This window comes from Urocampus carinirostris, chromosome 11 (genome assembly GCF_059441175.1).
Source record: "Urocampus carinirostris isolate Australia breed hairy pipefish chromosome 11, RoL_Ucar_1.0, whole genome shotgun sequence".
NCBI lineage: Eukaryota > Metazoa > Chordata > Actinopteri > Syngnathiformes > Syngnathidae > Urocampus > Urocampus carinirostris.
The window spans coordinates 37167128-37180817 of NC_142359.1; the positions used below are offsets into that span (position 1 = coordinate 37167128).

Below are 13690 nucleotides of genomic sequence, written 5' to 3' on the forward strand. Positions count from 1 at the left end.
TGGCAATATATGAGGAAGTCGTCACCCCCCGTACCAACTCCACATCGAAATAGATTCAGATTTGTCAACTCTGATAGACTCTTACTGTATATGTAGAGCAGGATATACACTTTATTGCTTTCCCTTCCAACAGATGAGTTTTAGTTATGTCACCTCACTCATATATAATGCTATAAAAGAAGCTAAGTTTTCTTTAGGCTGTCTTTGCAGATTACTTTATATGTTCATAACCTACTGTATGACAGAGCGAACCCATTCCGGATTTTCTTAAGGTGTGTCCAGGTTTCAATTTCATGGTAATATACCAAATAAACAAGACACCAAGAAGCTCACGGTACCATGTTCTCTCTCTCATGTCTCTGAATCGGTTTATTCGTGTTTTGAGGGACCTGTATCACCACTGGGAGGCGCTACAGTAGAGGTAAAATCAGGCCTAAAAAAATCCAGCCCGAACCAACCTGCCCCACGGGTATGAAAGCCCGAACCAGCCCAAATCTGACCGATCAACCCTATTTGAGGGACCGGTCCGAAGTAAACCCGAAGGTGCACTTGGGCACCATGGGTACTTTGGCGCCGAAGAGCACCCTTTGGCTGAAGTATGCTTGAAGCCGAAGTCCAGCGCTATAGTGTGTTACTCACCTCAAAGTACTGTTACTTCAGAATAATATTACTCAAATAGAGGTAAAAAGTAGTCATCCAAATAATTACCTGAGTAAAAGTAAGGTCACTGAACACCGTGCATACTGTGCAGATCCTCCATGAAGAAAAACAAAACAAAACAAAAAATGGCCAGACCCGATTTAAAAACATTTTATGCCCAAACCCGGGCCAAATTCCTGACCAGTTTCCTGCCAGGTTCGAGCCCGGGCCCAATATCTTACCTTTACGCTACAGGTCCCTCAAAACAAGCCGCAAATGTCCTCTCGACTGGGCAGAGACTCGGCTCAGTTGATTACTTTCTGTATGTTTTTCCTGTCCTTTACTGAGCTATGAGCATACCAAACAGTGAGGCTGTATGCCAGAATGCTCTCCACTGTGGCTCTGTAAAAGGAAACCAGCAACTTCTGTTCCTGGTTGTTCCGCCTGAGAACCCTTAGGAAGTGTAATCGCTACTGGGCCTTCCATTACTGCATCCACCTGAGACGCAACACCTAAGCAAAATAAAAGACATTGCCCAGTTGCAACTTGTCACCAGGAAGACTCATCCGGACACGATCGGAACGCATGGCAATAAATCCTCGCTTGGCGCACCTTCAATTCAAATCTCACATCAGGAGGAATGAGCGGAATTGCACCTTCAGGCCAAACTGTAAATAGGCATTTCAGTTTGCAGTCTTGTTTCCGTCTAGTCAATATGTTGAAAAAAGATGCATTGGTTGAGTTTGATTTACGTTGCTATTGTTTATCTTAGGAGAGGTCATTTTCTAGTCACAAAGAATGTGAGGTCATTACGGACTACGATACTATGATATTTTTTAATACAACTTTTATATTAAGAAATCAATATGATTTTCATTAAACCTTCAAGTTTTTGCCTACTATGCAGATTTATCTGCTTTTAAATATAACTTCCCTTTAGGAGACAACTTGATGATGTCACTAGGTTTCCTATAAACATGTGCATTGTCTCTTGATGTGTTCAGTACTGCGAAAAAAGTCACATTACTCAGACATGACAGCGAGCATGTTTATTTACAGGCAATAATCTGATTGGAAACAGAATCTTTGATTTCCAAAGCAATCTGAATTCATCGTTTACATGGCTAGAGATCGACAAATAACCGTATACATGGCCCCTGTGAGCATTCCAGTTACGCGAATAGATGTTCTTTCCGCATTTTTATTTTCAACATTAAATAAAGGATTATTTCATTGATGTCACTCGTCAAAGTCGACAAAGTACCTTGTTTGTTTCCTACGCATGAGATCCAATGGTGCATACTTACAAGATTTGCTCGTACGTGGCTAGGCAAAAGATTAGACTTACATTATATATGCACGAATACAACTGTGACATCCACTCTATATACAGTGTCTTGCGAAGCTATTGGGCGCCGATAAACTTTGTGACCTTTTTGCCACAATTCAGACTTCAAACATCAAGATATAAAACTGTAAATTATTGTAAAGCATCAACAATAAGTGGGAGACAATCATGAAGTGGAACACACTTTATTGAATATTTTAAACTTCTTTAACAAATACAAAAGTAAAAAGTGGGTGTGCAAAATTATTCAGCCCTTTTACCTTCAGTGCAGTAAACTCTGTCCAGGGGTTCAGTGAGGATCTCTGAATGATTGGAGGTTGATCTAAATGACTAACGATAATAAATGGAATCCACCTGTGTGTAATCAAGTGTCTGTATAAATGCACCTGCGCTGTGATAGTCTCAGAGGTCTGTTCAAAGTGCAGAGAGCATCATGAAGAAGGAGGAACACACCAGGCAGGTCCAAGATACCGTTGTGGGGAAGTTTAAAACTGGATTTGGATACAAAAGATTTCCCAAGCTTTAAACACCCCAAGGAGCACTGTGCAAGCAATAATATTGAAATGGAAGGAGTATCAGACCACTGCAAATCTACCAAGATCGGGCCGTCCCCCTAAACTTTCAGCTCATACAAGGAGAAAACTGATCATAAATGCAGCCAAGAGGCCCATGATCACTCTGGATGAAGTGCAGAGGTCTACAGCTGAGATGGGAGAATCTGTCCATAGGACATCAATCAGTCGTATACTGCACAAATCTGGCCTTCATGGAAGAGTGGCAAGAAGGAAGCCATTTCTTAAAGATATCCATAAAAAACTGTCGTTTAAAGTTTGCCACAAGCCACCTGGGAGACACACCAAACACGTGGAAGAAGGTGCTCTGGTCAGATGAGACCAAAATCGAACTTTTGGGCAACAATGCAAGATGTTATGTTTGGCGTAAAAGCAGCAAAATTCCTCACCCTCAACACACCATCCCCACAGTCAAACAGGGTGGTGGCGGCATCATGGTTTGGGCCTGCTTTTCTTCAGCAGGGACAGGGAAGATGGTTAAAATTGATTGGAAGATGAATAATTTCAATGGGGCTGAATCATTTTACACACCCACTTTTTTGTTTTTTTTTTATGTTTAAAACGTTTAAAATATCCAATAAAGTTGTTCCACTTCATGATTGTGTCCCACTTATTATTGATTCGCAACAAGAAATTACAGTTTTATATCTTGATGGTTGATGTCTGAAATGTGGCAAAAGGTCACAAAATTAGGGGGTCAAATATTTTCGCAAGGCACTGTAAATGGATACACATATGACACTATCACCGTGTTTGCAGAAAATAAAATAAAGATGACCTTACCCACACCTGTTGTCACTTACTCTCCAATGGCACATCTCTCTCTTCACTATTTAAACCCTCTGTCTCCTCGTCTCTGTGCTAGTGTGTTGCCCCTTTTGTCATGTTCCAAACCTTCTTGTCACAGCCTTGTTCTTTTCCAGTGTGCCTAACCCCTGCCTCCTTTCCTGACCACATGCACCGCCTGCCGATCATTTGGACTGACGACTTTGTGGCTTCACCGGATCACCGTCCCCTTGCCTGCTTCTTGGACCACAACTGCTGTCTCTGGTGATCTTGAAACTGTTGCCCTGATTTCTGACTCCCCGTGTACCGACCTCTGTCCGAATAAAGACATCCATTGCTGCACTAATCCTTGTTTCCAGACTGTGCTTCCAAGCCACCATGAGTGGGTCCTTGACAAGGGCATAAACATTTCTTGGATGAGCGAAACTGTGCAAAAGCAATCACTCTACTACAAAATCTTTACACTCAGAAAACTAAAAGATTGACCCAAAAATTGCAATCGGAAAACTCGCAGTTAAATCTTATTGTGCGCGTTTACATGGTTTTACAGAATTTGGAATACTGGCAGTAGTCTGTTTAGATTCTGATTTTTGCCATTTGGTAAACATACACAGTGATGACGTGCATATTTCAGCAAATTTAAAAAAAAAACAGAAAAAGGAAATGTATGCTTTTTGTCGGACAGTAATGCTCCCCATCGAGGCTTCACTTATCGAGGAGACGTCCATGCTCATTGACCTCCTTCCTGTTCCCACACAAAGAGCCTCTAATGCCAGGTAGCCGGTGCTGGCATTCCTCAAGCATTCCTCCACTGGGAAGTTGCTGGGATGAGGACTGAACAATGAGCCGCTCTCATCTATCGGGTTTAGGCTTCTGTGGGAAAGTCCAGTGGCTGGTTGAGATCAAGAATGTTCTTCGGGAGATGCGCTGACATGATGGAGGGAGGTCTTCTTACTGGGGAAGGCTGATAAAGAGTTTTGATGGAGCCGTGCTGTTTGCACATGCTTTCAAGGCTTTATTTGTATGTTTGCTAGCTGATGTCATGGGTTTACCATCGGCATTTTCCAGAGAGACTTTCCTTTTACAGGGTTCGACTTGTATTTACTTATCAACTAATAAACAGATATTTTTTTATGTTAAAAGTGTTTTAAGTTCACCTTTATACTCACCGATGGCCTTTCTGTCCGAAAGTGTAAATTTATGCATATGGAGGACTGAAAATGACAAATTTAAAATATATGTTTTTTTAAATAATTGAAAAATAAATACGTGAATAGATGCATACCGAGAAAAATAGATAGAAATAAATCATATTTAAAAATAGAAGTAAACATGAGGGATGAATGAGTGATGTCATTAGCCCTACATTAAAGGGATAATGTGTAATATTTGACCACTGTTTTTCAACCACTGTGCAACAGCACAATGGTGTGGCATAAGAAATTGTCCAATTTGTATGCCTGTGAGGTCTACGGTCTGGCAGAGTAATCATTTAAATGGTAATTATACTGCATTTATATAGCGCTTTCCTAATGACTGAAGACTTCCCAAAGTGCTTTACAATGAACTTTACATTTACACATTCACACACACTCTCACACCAATAGCAGAGTCAGACATGCAGGGTGCCTATCTGCATATAGGGGGCACTAGGGGTTCAGTGCCCCCAAGAACACCTTAACTTTTAACCAGGAGTTGACGGGAATTGAAGCTGCGACCTCTTGGGCCAAAGACAAGCGCTTTACCCCCTGGGGTACTGCCCATGGTGCATGATCAAAATGAGCAAAAACAAATAATAATAATGTAGATTTGTACATGAGGAAAAGGCAAGGGAAAAAAGTAAAATAAAAAGAAATGAAAAAGGGAAGAAAAATGAAAACAAAAGGGGACAGAAGGGGGAAAACTGAGAAAAAAACAAAAAAGAAAATAGCAGAAAAAAAGAAAAAAGGCATACAAAAAAAACATAGAAAAAAGAAACTAAAAGATGAAAAAACTGCAAAAATAAATAAGAAAAAGAAAAAGGAAAAATAAAGGAAAATTAAAGATAAAACTAGGAAAAAGTCAAGAAACAATACAAATGGAAAAAAAACAAATTTCAAGAAAGAAAAAGGGGGAAAAAGAAGAAATTGTTCAATGTTAAAAAACACTTATTCTTTAACTAAGCTTTATTTTCACATTTTCAGCTGGTGGTGTCCCACAGGATTTTTTAAATGAAAGAAAGGTGCCTTGGCTCAAAAAAGGTTGCAAAACACCGTATGAGACCACTAGATGGTGCTGTACGGTGCTGAGCAACTGAATCATAATGGTACAAAGCATAAAGAAGAGTATAAAGTACGGAGGCTCATAGTGATCAAACTGCACCATTTTATTTGCTCTTCACGAGGTTTTTGTATTTTTGGGTACATTTTGCGGAAAGATGTCGGACGATCATGTCAGCTCCCTCTTGGTGAGGCGTCTATAATAAAAAATGAATGCCAATTTCTCAAGGTACAAGTAATATAAAAATGCACGTTTATTTGATGGTTCATGCTTTTTTTTTCTTATTCTTCCAAACATTATTGTTTTGTTTTTTTAATGCATGATTTTTGTAGAAGGCGTCTAATATCCAAAATGTCCCTAGAAGGTATTGGTATCCTGAAAGATGTCCGATCGGGATATTGTCTGCCCTTTAGTGGCTGTCTTACAATAAGAAACTAAAAATTAGAATAAATAATTTTCATGAAATTTAAAGAAAACCTTGCTGTTGCAATTAGTAGGCATATTTGAAAATGATCAGTTCTGCTGTCAGAAACGATGACGGCTCGATAGTTTAGTATCCATCTGAAAAAAGTGATATCGAACACCCTTAGTATAACCACAAATTTCAAATAATTTTTAGGGTATTTTCTGTTTTTTTAAACTACATTTATAAGTCTTCAGGACACATAAAGTACGCATTTTTGCATTTTCTTGCAGGAAATGTTTATCAGGACATGACGCATAACTAATATATATATATATACAGTATATATATACAGTATATATATATATATATATCTCATCTCATCTCATCAGCCGTACCGCTTATCCTCATTAGGGTCGCGGGGGGGCTGGAGCCCATCCCAGCCATCTCCGGGCAGTGGGCAGGGGACACCCTGAACTGGTTGCCAGCCAATCGCAGGGCACACAGGGACAGACAACTCATTCGCTCATTCACACCTAGGGACAATTTGGACCGGCCAATTCACCTGAAATGCATGTTTTTGGAACGTGGGAGGAAACCGGAGTGCCCGGAGGAAACCCACGCTAGCACAGGGAGAACATACAAACTCCGCACAGGAAGTCTGGAGCTGGATTTGAACCCACTACAGGTTCCCATGACATGAACTGTGCCGCACAAGCGCTAACCACTGCGCCGCCGTGCTGCCCATATATATATATATATATATATATATATATATATATGTATATATATATATATACAGTGGAACCTCGGTTTTCAAACGCCTCTCAGTTGAACAAATCGGAGTCCGACCCAAAATTTCCAGAAATTCTTGCTTCGCTGTTCGGTCAAAAAATCGGTAATGCGTGAGTGCGTACGCTAGGGTGCAATGCTGAGCGGCGTACGGGTGTAGATCGCTCTTTTTGTGACCAACTGTTATCGCGTGCTTCGTTTTGCTTTTGCTTTTAATACAGGTTAACGAAGTGTTTTAGCCCCTAATTTTGCCTCCTAAGAAAGTCAGTGCAAGCAGCAAAGTTGCTACTGGTGAAAAAAGAAAAGTAGTGCGTACAACCATTGCATTTAAGAAGAAGGTGTGCGAGTGTCTGGTCTTGCTAGGGAATACCCCACCGTCCACCTGCGCCTTCTGCTGACCACCACAAGGTAAGAAATCCTATGCATAATTCTTTTCTTTTTCCTTTTTTATTTTTACACATTCATGTTAGCGTAATCTTTCGTACGGAAGATTACGATAACACGAAGGTACGATTAGCCTCGGTTAGCTTCATGTTTACGTTAAACATTCAAAACATTCAGGGTGTTGGAACGGAGCCCAACATTCAGGGTGTTGGGACGCAGCCCCCTTTCCAATGAACCGCTCACCACTTGCTGTGGAGACCCGGGTGCTAAATGACTTGTAAACGACCTGATTTTTTTATTTTCACACGTTCATGTTAGCGTAATCTATCGTACTGAAGATTACGATAACGCGAACGTACGATAAGCCTGGGTTAGCTTTATGTTTACGTTGAACATTCAAGGTAAACATTCAGGGTGTTGGAACGGATTAAAACGATTTACATTATTTTTAATGGGAAAAATGATTTCGGTGATCGAACAAATCGTTTTTCGACCAGGGTTCTGGAACGGATTATGGTCGAGAACCGAGGTTCTGTGATATATATATATATATATATATATATATATATATATATATATCACAAACCAGGAACGGAGACAGGACCCAATAGCATTCGTTTTACTCAGTTTTTATTAAGAAAGAGAGCAGTGCTTGCATCCACGACTCGATGATCGTCGGTCTAGGGTAGAGGATGGCAGGAACACGGAAGTGGCACTTCCGTGTCGAGCGAGGGCAGTCGTTGACAGTGAGAAAACAGGTCGATGGCCAGGACGGGGGAGCAAAACAGAAACGGGTCCAGTAAAACGTCGGCAACAGGTATCAGGGCAGGATAATGTCGGAGAGTACAAAAGCTTGCCTAGCTGAGAGCATAGGTTCTGACAGCTTCCTATATATCTCATCTCATCTCATCAGCCGTACCGCTTATCCTCATTAGGGTCGCGGGGGGGCTGGAGCCCATCCCAGCCATCTCCGGGCAGTGGGCAGGGGACACCCTGAACTGGTTGCCAGCCAATCGCAGGGCACAAAGGGACAGACAACTCATTCGCTCTTTCACACCTAGGGACAATTTGGACCGGCCAATTCACCTGAAATGCATGTTTTTGGAAGGTGGGAGGAAACCGGAGTGCCCGGAGGAAACCCACGCAAGCACGGGGAGAACATACAAACTCCGCACAGGAAGTCTGGAGCTGGATTTGAACCCATGACACGAACTGTGCCGCACAAGCGCTAACCACTGCGCCGCCGTGGTGCCCCTTCCTATATATATATATATATATATATATACACATTTTTTCTTTTAAATCAAGTCTCTTTTGGCATTTGCTCTTTTTCTGAAATAAATATCTATAAAAATGTAATTCTTTTTTTAAAATGGGAAAGCGTCTTCAGTGTGCGGTATTGCCAGATTTGACATGCAACTGTTGCTGGAACAGAAGAGAGGGGCTTCCCCTGCAATTTCCCGCAAGAAGCATACAATGATCAAAAATGATTTACTAGAATGCAAGGGGATGTCATCCAAATCCTAATTGATTAATTGATTGATTAGAAGGCGTGTCGTAGACAGTGTAATAGCTGTACTCTTACCATGCCAACTTTGTATTTTGTTTCCAGTGACTCTGGCAGCATTATTTTAATGGCACATCCCCGACACACAAGGACGACTCCAGGATAGTTAAAAAAAAAATGCTCCCTCCTTCTCTCTCACCATCTCTCATACAATATTTCTAACCATTTCTGTCTATCTCTCAAGCTCTATGATTGTCTCAACCAAAACCATAACTCAAACCAAAGCCCTAAACCTAGCTGAAACTCTAGCCCCATAACCCTCGCTCCAACCATTCCCCTTACACTAACTCCAGCCAAAACCCTAAGCCCAGCTCAGACCAAACCCTAGCAAGCCCTAGCTTCCTCCAAAACCCTTATACAGTACTAGCTTTAACCCAAATATTACCACTATATCTTTAAAGTCATTGTGGCAGGGCTGGGATCAACCCCATAACCTTTTGCGTGCAAGGTAAATGTTTTACCAGTTGGGCTACCGATAACAAGTTGTACATCTAGTTTAGGGCTGAAACCCCATATCTTCCCGCAAAACTAACTCGCTCCTTTCTTTCGTTTTTTTTTTAAATAAAATCTTAAAGTATCCTAACGTCAGTGCAAAAGCCGCCTTTTGTTTACACTGCGGCCTGTCGTGTTGCCGCGGGAGCTGAGCCTACGCGCCGCGTCTGGTGTGTCTATAAGCGGTGTTCGGTTTTGTGGGAAGAGCTCTGAGCCACTAGAAGTGATCAACAGTGACCCGCAGGCCAGTTTTGCAAGCCACTCTGATCTGAGGGCCAAATCCCCGCCCAGTAGGAAGTGGCGGGATAGAACTGAAGCCTGTGAGAATAAACCCGTGTCACCTTCAACAGCCTTCTCCAGGGAGTGTCTCGTCAACCGGAAGAGAGCGGTATGCGAAGGCGCAGGTATTTTCGCCCCAGGCAAGGCTTGGTTCAGCTAGTACACATAGGCTCCAAAGCCCGAGTTGAACCGCTGTCTCGCCACCCAGTTCACATTCCAAAGCACAAGCATAAAGAAACATTGCTAAATGCTAAGCTAATGCTGACTCTTCAAACTGTTATCTGAAATACAGATCTCAAGCTAATGTCAGTTTATTTAAAGAAGCTTTGGAATTATTTTCTTCCTTCAGAATTGCTCACAAGATATCTGAAAGCATGTCGAGGTTTCTGATCGTGTTGTCATGGTCTTAAGAAATCAAAACGTCACCAAAATTTGGGTTTTAAACAGGTTATTATCTGCAAGTAAGCATTGACAACATGCATATGTTATTGGTGTTAGCAATTTATTTTTGTCCTTCTTTTCATTACGAGTTACAGTCAAATCAAGACTGAACAAAGTGAAGAGAATAAGGTGAAAGCAAAGCCCAAAAATCAACAAATTGCACACTTAAAGGGACAATGTGTAATTTTTGACCACTAAATGTCACTGTTTTGTGTAGCGCTACCGAAAACGAACGAAGAATAAAAACCATGGGGATTCAAAATGACCAAATGGCAACGTTTTGCTTCGTTTTTTCGTGCAGCCTTCAGGAAAATCAGATGTGAAAAAAAACAAAGAGGAAAGGAAAGGGAAAAAAGGGGGAACTATTGAAAGGAATTTTGGAAAAAGAAAAAAAAACTAGAAAAAAAACAAGAAATTAAAAGAAAGTAAATGAGAAAAAAATATTGAGGGAAAAAGAGAAAAAAAGAAGAAACAGAAACAAAAAAGAAACAAGTGAGAAATAGAAGAAAATAAAAAGGGAAAGGAAATAGAAAATAAAAACAAGAAAATATTATGAAAAAGGAAAGAAAAAAGTAAAAAAAGAGAAAAAGAGAATAAAAGAAAAAAAGGAAAAAATAAAGAGGAATAAAATGAAAAAATACGTACAAAAATACCCCAAACTAAGAAAAAATAAGACGTTACGTGTTTTAGGGAATAATGAGGCTCATGTTATGTCAAATGAATGCAACCTTCTTAAACTCCAAGGATTTAAAAAAATGCACATTTATATGAGTGATTTTCTTATTATTCAAAGTGATATTGTTTTTTTTTTTGTTTTTTGCTTTTAATAAATGACATTTTTTACCACTAGGAGGTGCTAAATACCACGCACTATCCCTTTAACACAAATTATACATGACTGAACACTCAGCACTCAACATCAAGTTAGGACATTTTAGTACTTGTAATATACAAGTGTATGAAGTTGTTAAATGAGCATTGTACCTCCTAGTGGTAAAAAAACGTTTCCCAAAAAGTTCCCAAAATAATGAATGCATAATTCTACCTAAATATGTTGTGTTTATTTGAGATTTTAGTGGAAAAGTGTGGTTAGATATTACTACTTCCGGGTTTCTCACATCACCTCTGGTTCTTTGATCTAGTTGTCATCAGTAGTCCGACTCAATGGCTGACGGGAGGGTTGCATGTCTAATCCATCTCCATCCATGTTTAAGGATTAACAAGGCAATGCCGTAAGTTTCTAAAAGTGTTTATTTCATGCATAAACAGCAATTTCTTGTAACAGTTTAAACGGATGTAAAGTTAAAGAACTTTATTCTTGCCAAATTTTTGGCGTAAGGTCTCAATGCATTGAAGAAAATAAAAAGGGAAAAGGGACCATAATATCTTACCAGAATGGTTGGAAAAATGGATTGGTCTCTCAGGAACTCTTATGGTTCAGATACTACCGCTCCGATAGGACACACTGTGTTAAATATGGTGAAATGACATCAGAGCCCTTTAGTGTTACCTGTGGTGTTCCGCAGGGTTCAGTATTTGGCCCCCTTTGTTGGAGAAATTTGCAGGTTCGATAATCGAGAGAAAAGTCTTCTCATATGTGGATAAGGATGGACAGGAGCCAGCCTCGTTACGGAGGGAGATGTCACTTTATTGATGCGTCAATGAAGATCTCAGAGAGCTGGGAACATGACAATGTATTTAAAGCTGGTAGTGACGATTAGGCTTCGACTGAGTACACCCCAAAAGGCGGTCCTGTATCACGTATCAAGTACAGAGCGTCCCGTCCCTTGCACGCTATCTTCAAGGAAACTTAATGTCTGCCAAGAGTATCTTCAAGGATGTCTACCCGACCTTTTCCCACTACTGTAAGCAAGTCTTTCTAAATTTCTACATGTATGCAAATCTATTCTACAAATGCAAGTGTATTTACCACAACACCTTCTTTTCAGCATTTACATGGTTCCATTAGGTGATATTATTCACAAGTATAATATCAGTTTTCATTGCTACGCAGATGACACTCAACTATATCTTCCGATGGAGGATTCCGCCACACTTAACTGTGGAAATTTGGAGGCCTGGATGAAAGAATAGATGTCAATCAACTTATTAACGCCTTAACTCTGAAAAGACCGAAATGCTAGTTATAGGTCCATCTAAATGCCGTGACTTGTTCTCAAAAACGGCTCTGAACATTGACAAATGGGATATCACCCAGAGTGACTCAGTCAAAAATTTAGGGGTCTTATTTGACCCCGATCTGTCCTTTCAAACCCATGTTAAGAATATTACTAGAAGAGCTTTTTTAAAATTCGCCCTTTGCTGTCTCAGTCAGATGCAGACATTATAATTCATGCGTTTGTTACTTCCCGTCTCGATTACTTTAATGCACTACTCTCCGGTCACCTGAAGTCCAAAATCAAGAGCCTTCAGCTAGTACAAAATACTGTGGCGAGGCTTTTAACTAAGACAAGAAAGTTTGATCACATTACCCCGATTATAGCTAACCTGTATTGGCTCCCTGTTAGTTTAAGATGTGATTTTTGTATACTTCAGTTGGTAGTATACAAAATCATGCAAGGACTTGCTCCCTCATATCTTTCAGATTTAATTTCCCTCTATGTTCTGGTCCGGAGCCTCCGCTCTGAAAATGCTGGTCTACTAGTGATCCCAAGAGCCAAGAAGAGATCCGCAGGTTCGAGAGCGTTCTCCATTTGGGCCTCAGTGCTGTGGAATGCTATTCCCCCTAAGATTCGATCTGCAACCTCAGTGGAAATGTTTAAATCTAAGCTTAAAACACACTTCTATTCTAAAGCATGTGAATAACCTATATTTTATGCTGACAATATCTGTGTAACTGTGTATTATTTTCCCCCATGTAGGTTTTAGATCAGGTGATGGTGTCATAATAGTCTGTGGTTTGTAATAATCTGTGGTCTGTGCAGCCCTTTGAAAATCTTTGTGATTAAGGGCTATACAAATAAACATGAATTGATTTGACATGACTATTGTACTGTTGCTGTTTTCACCATCTGGAGAAGGAGTTAAAGCTTCAATTAATCATCCCCTGTGATCACAGTCCCTTTTTGGTGATTTAGCTGTGTAATATCGGAGACAGTACAGCAGTTCATCTCAAATATTTTTTTTTTATGATCTACCAACAAAAAGGAGAAATCTTCTTGTACACCCCAAAATCGATATCCTTCTTTTTTAAGTGATCACATAATATGGGTGGGGACAAAACGATTGCTGGACATTGGTCGTAACACATTACCTCCGTCCATGCCAAATCCACGCCTTTCGGCACATTTTCGCTGAGATAAAACTCAGGCGTCTGATCAGCATGATTGTGTTGTCATGTATTTAAGTGACAACTCAATTAATTTGGCTTCTTGCTGTCCGCTGCCAACCGTGGTTGCAGTAAAGTGCTTTGTCTGCTTCAACAAACTTCCTCGTTCTAGCTTTCCGGAGGAGACTTTTGTTTATCTTATTTTGTTGCATTATACAATACAGCGACATCTAGTGGTCATATAATACAATGTGCCTTTAAATAGCATTGAATTAAAATCCAGTTAAAATACTGTATAAAGTACATGAATGACAACAACCCCATGGAAGTTATAAGTGAAGAATTTGGACCCTCATGACCCTTGCACCCAACAATTTGGGAAACCCTACTCCTAGCAGTTACCATAAGGCTAAAAATCTAATTCTGTCCCCTGGGATCG

At 40.3% G+C, this 13690-nt stretch overlaps 1 long non-coding RNA gene across 1 annotated transcript; it reads left to right on the plus strand.

Moving 5' to 3' along the window:
* Positions 1 to 9542: 9542 nt before the first annotated feature.
* LOC148357276 (uncharacterized) lies at positions 9543 to 12962 on the plus strand. Its single transcript, XR_015851939.1, has 3 exons — positions 9543 to 9630; positions 11105 to 11194; positions 12568 to 12962. It is a non-coding gene; the product is annotated as an uncharacterized LOC148357276 (long non-coding RNA).
* Positions 12963 to 13690: the final 728 nt, after the last annotated feature.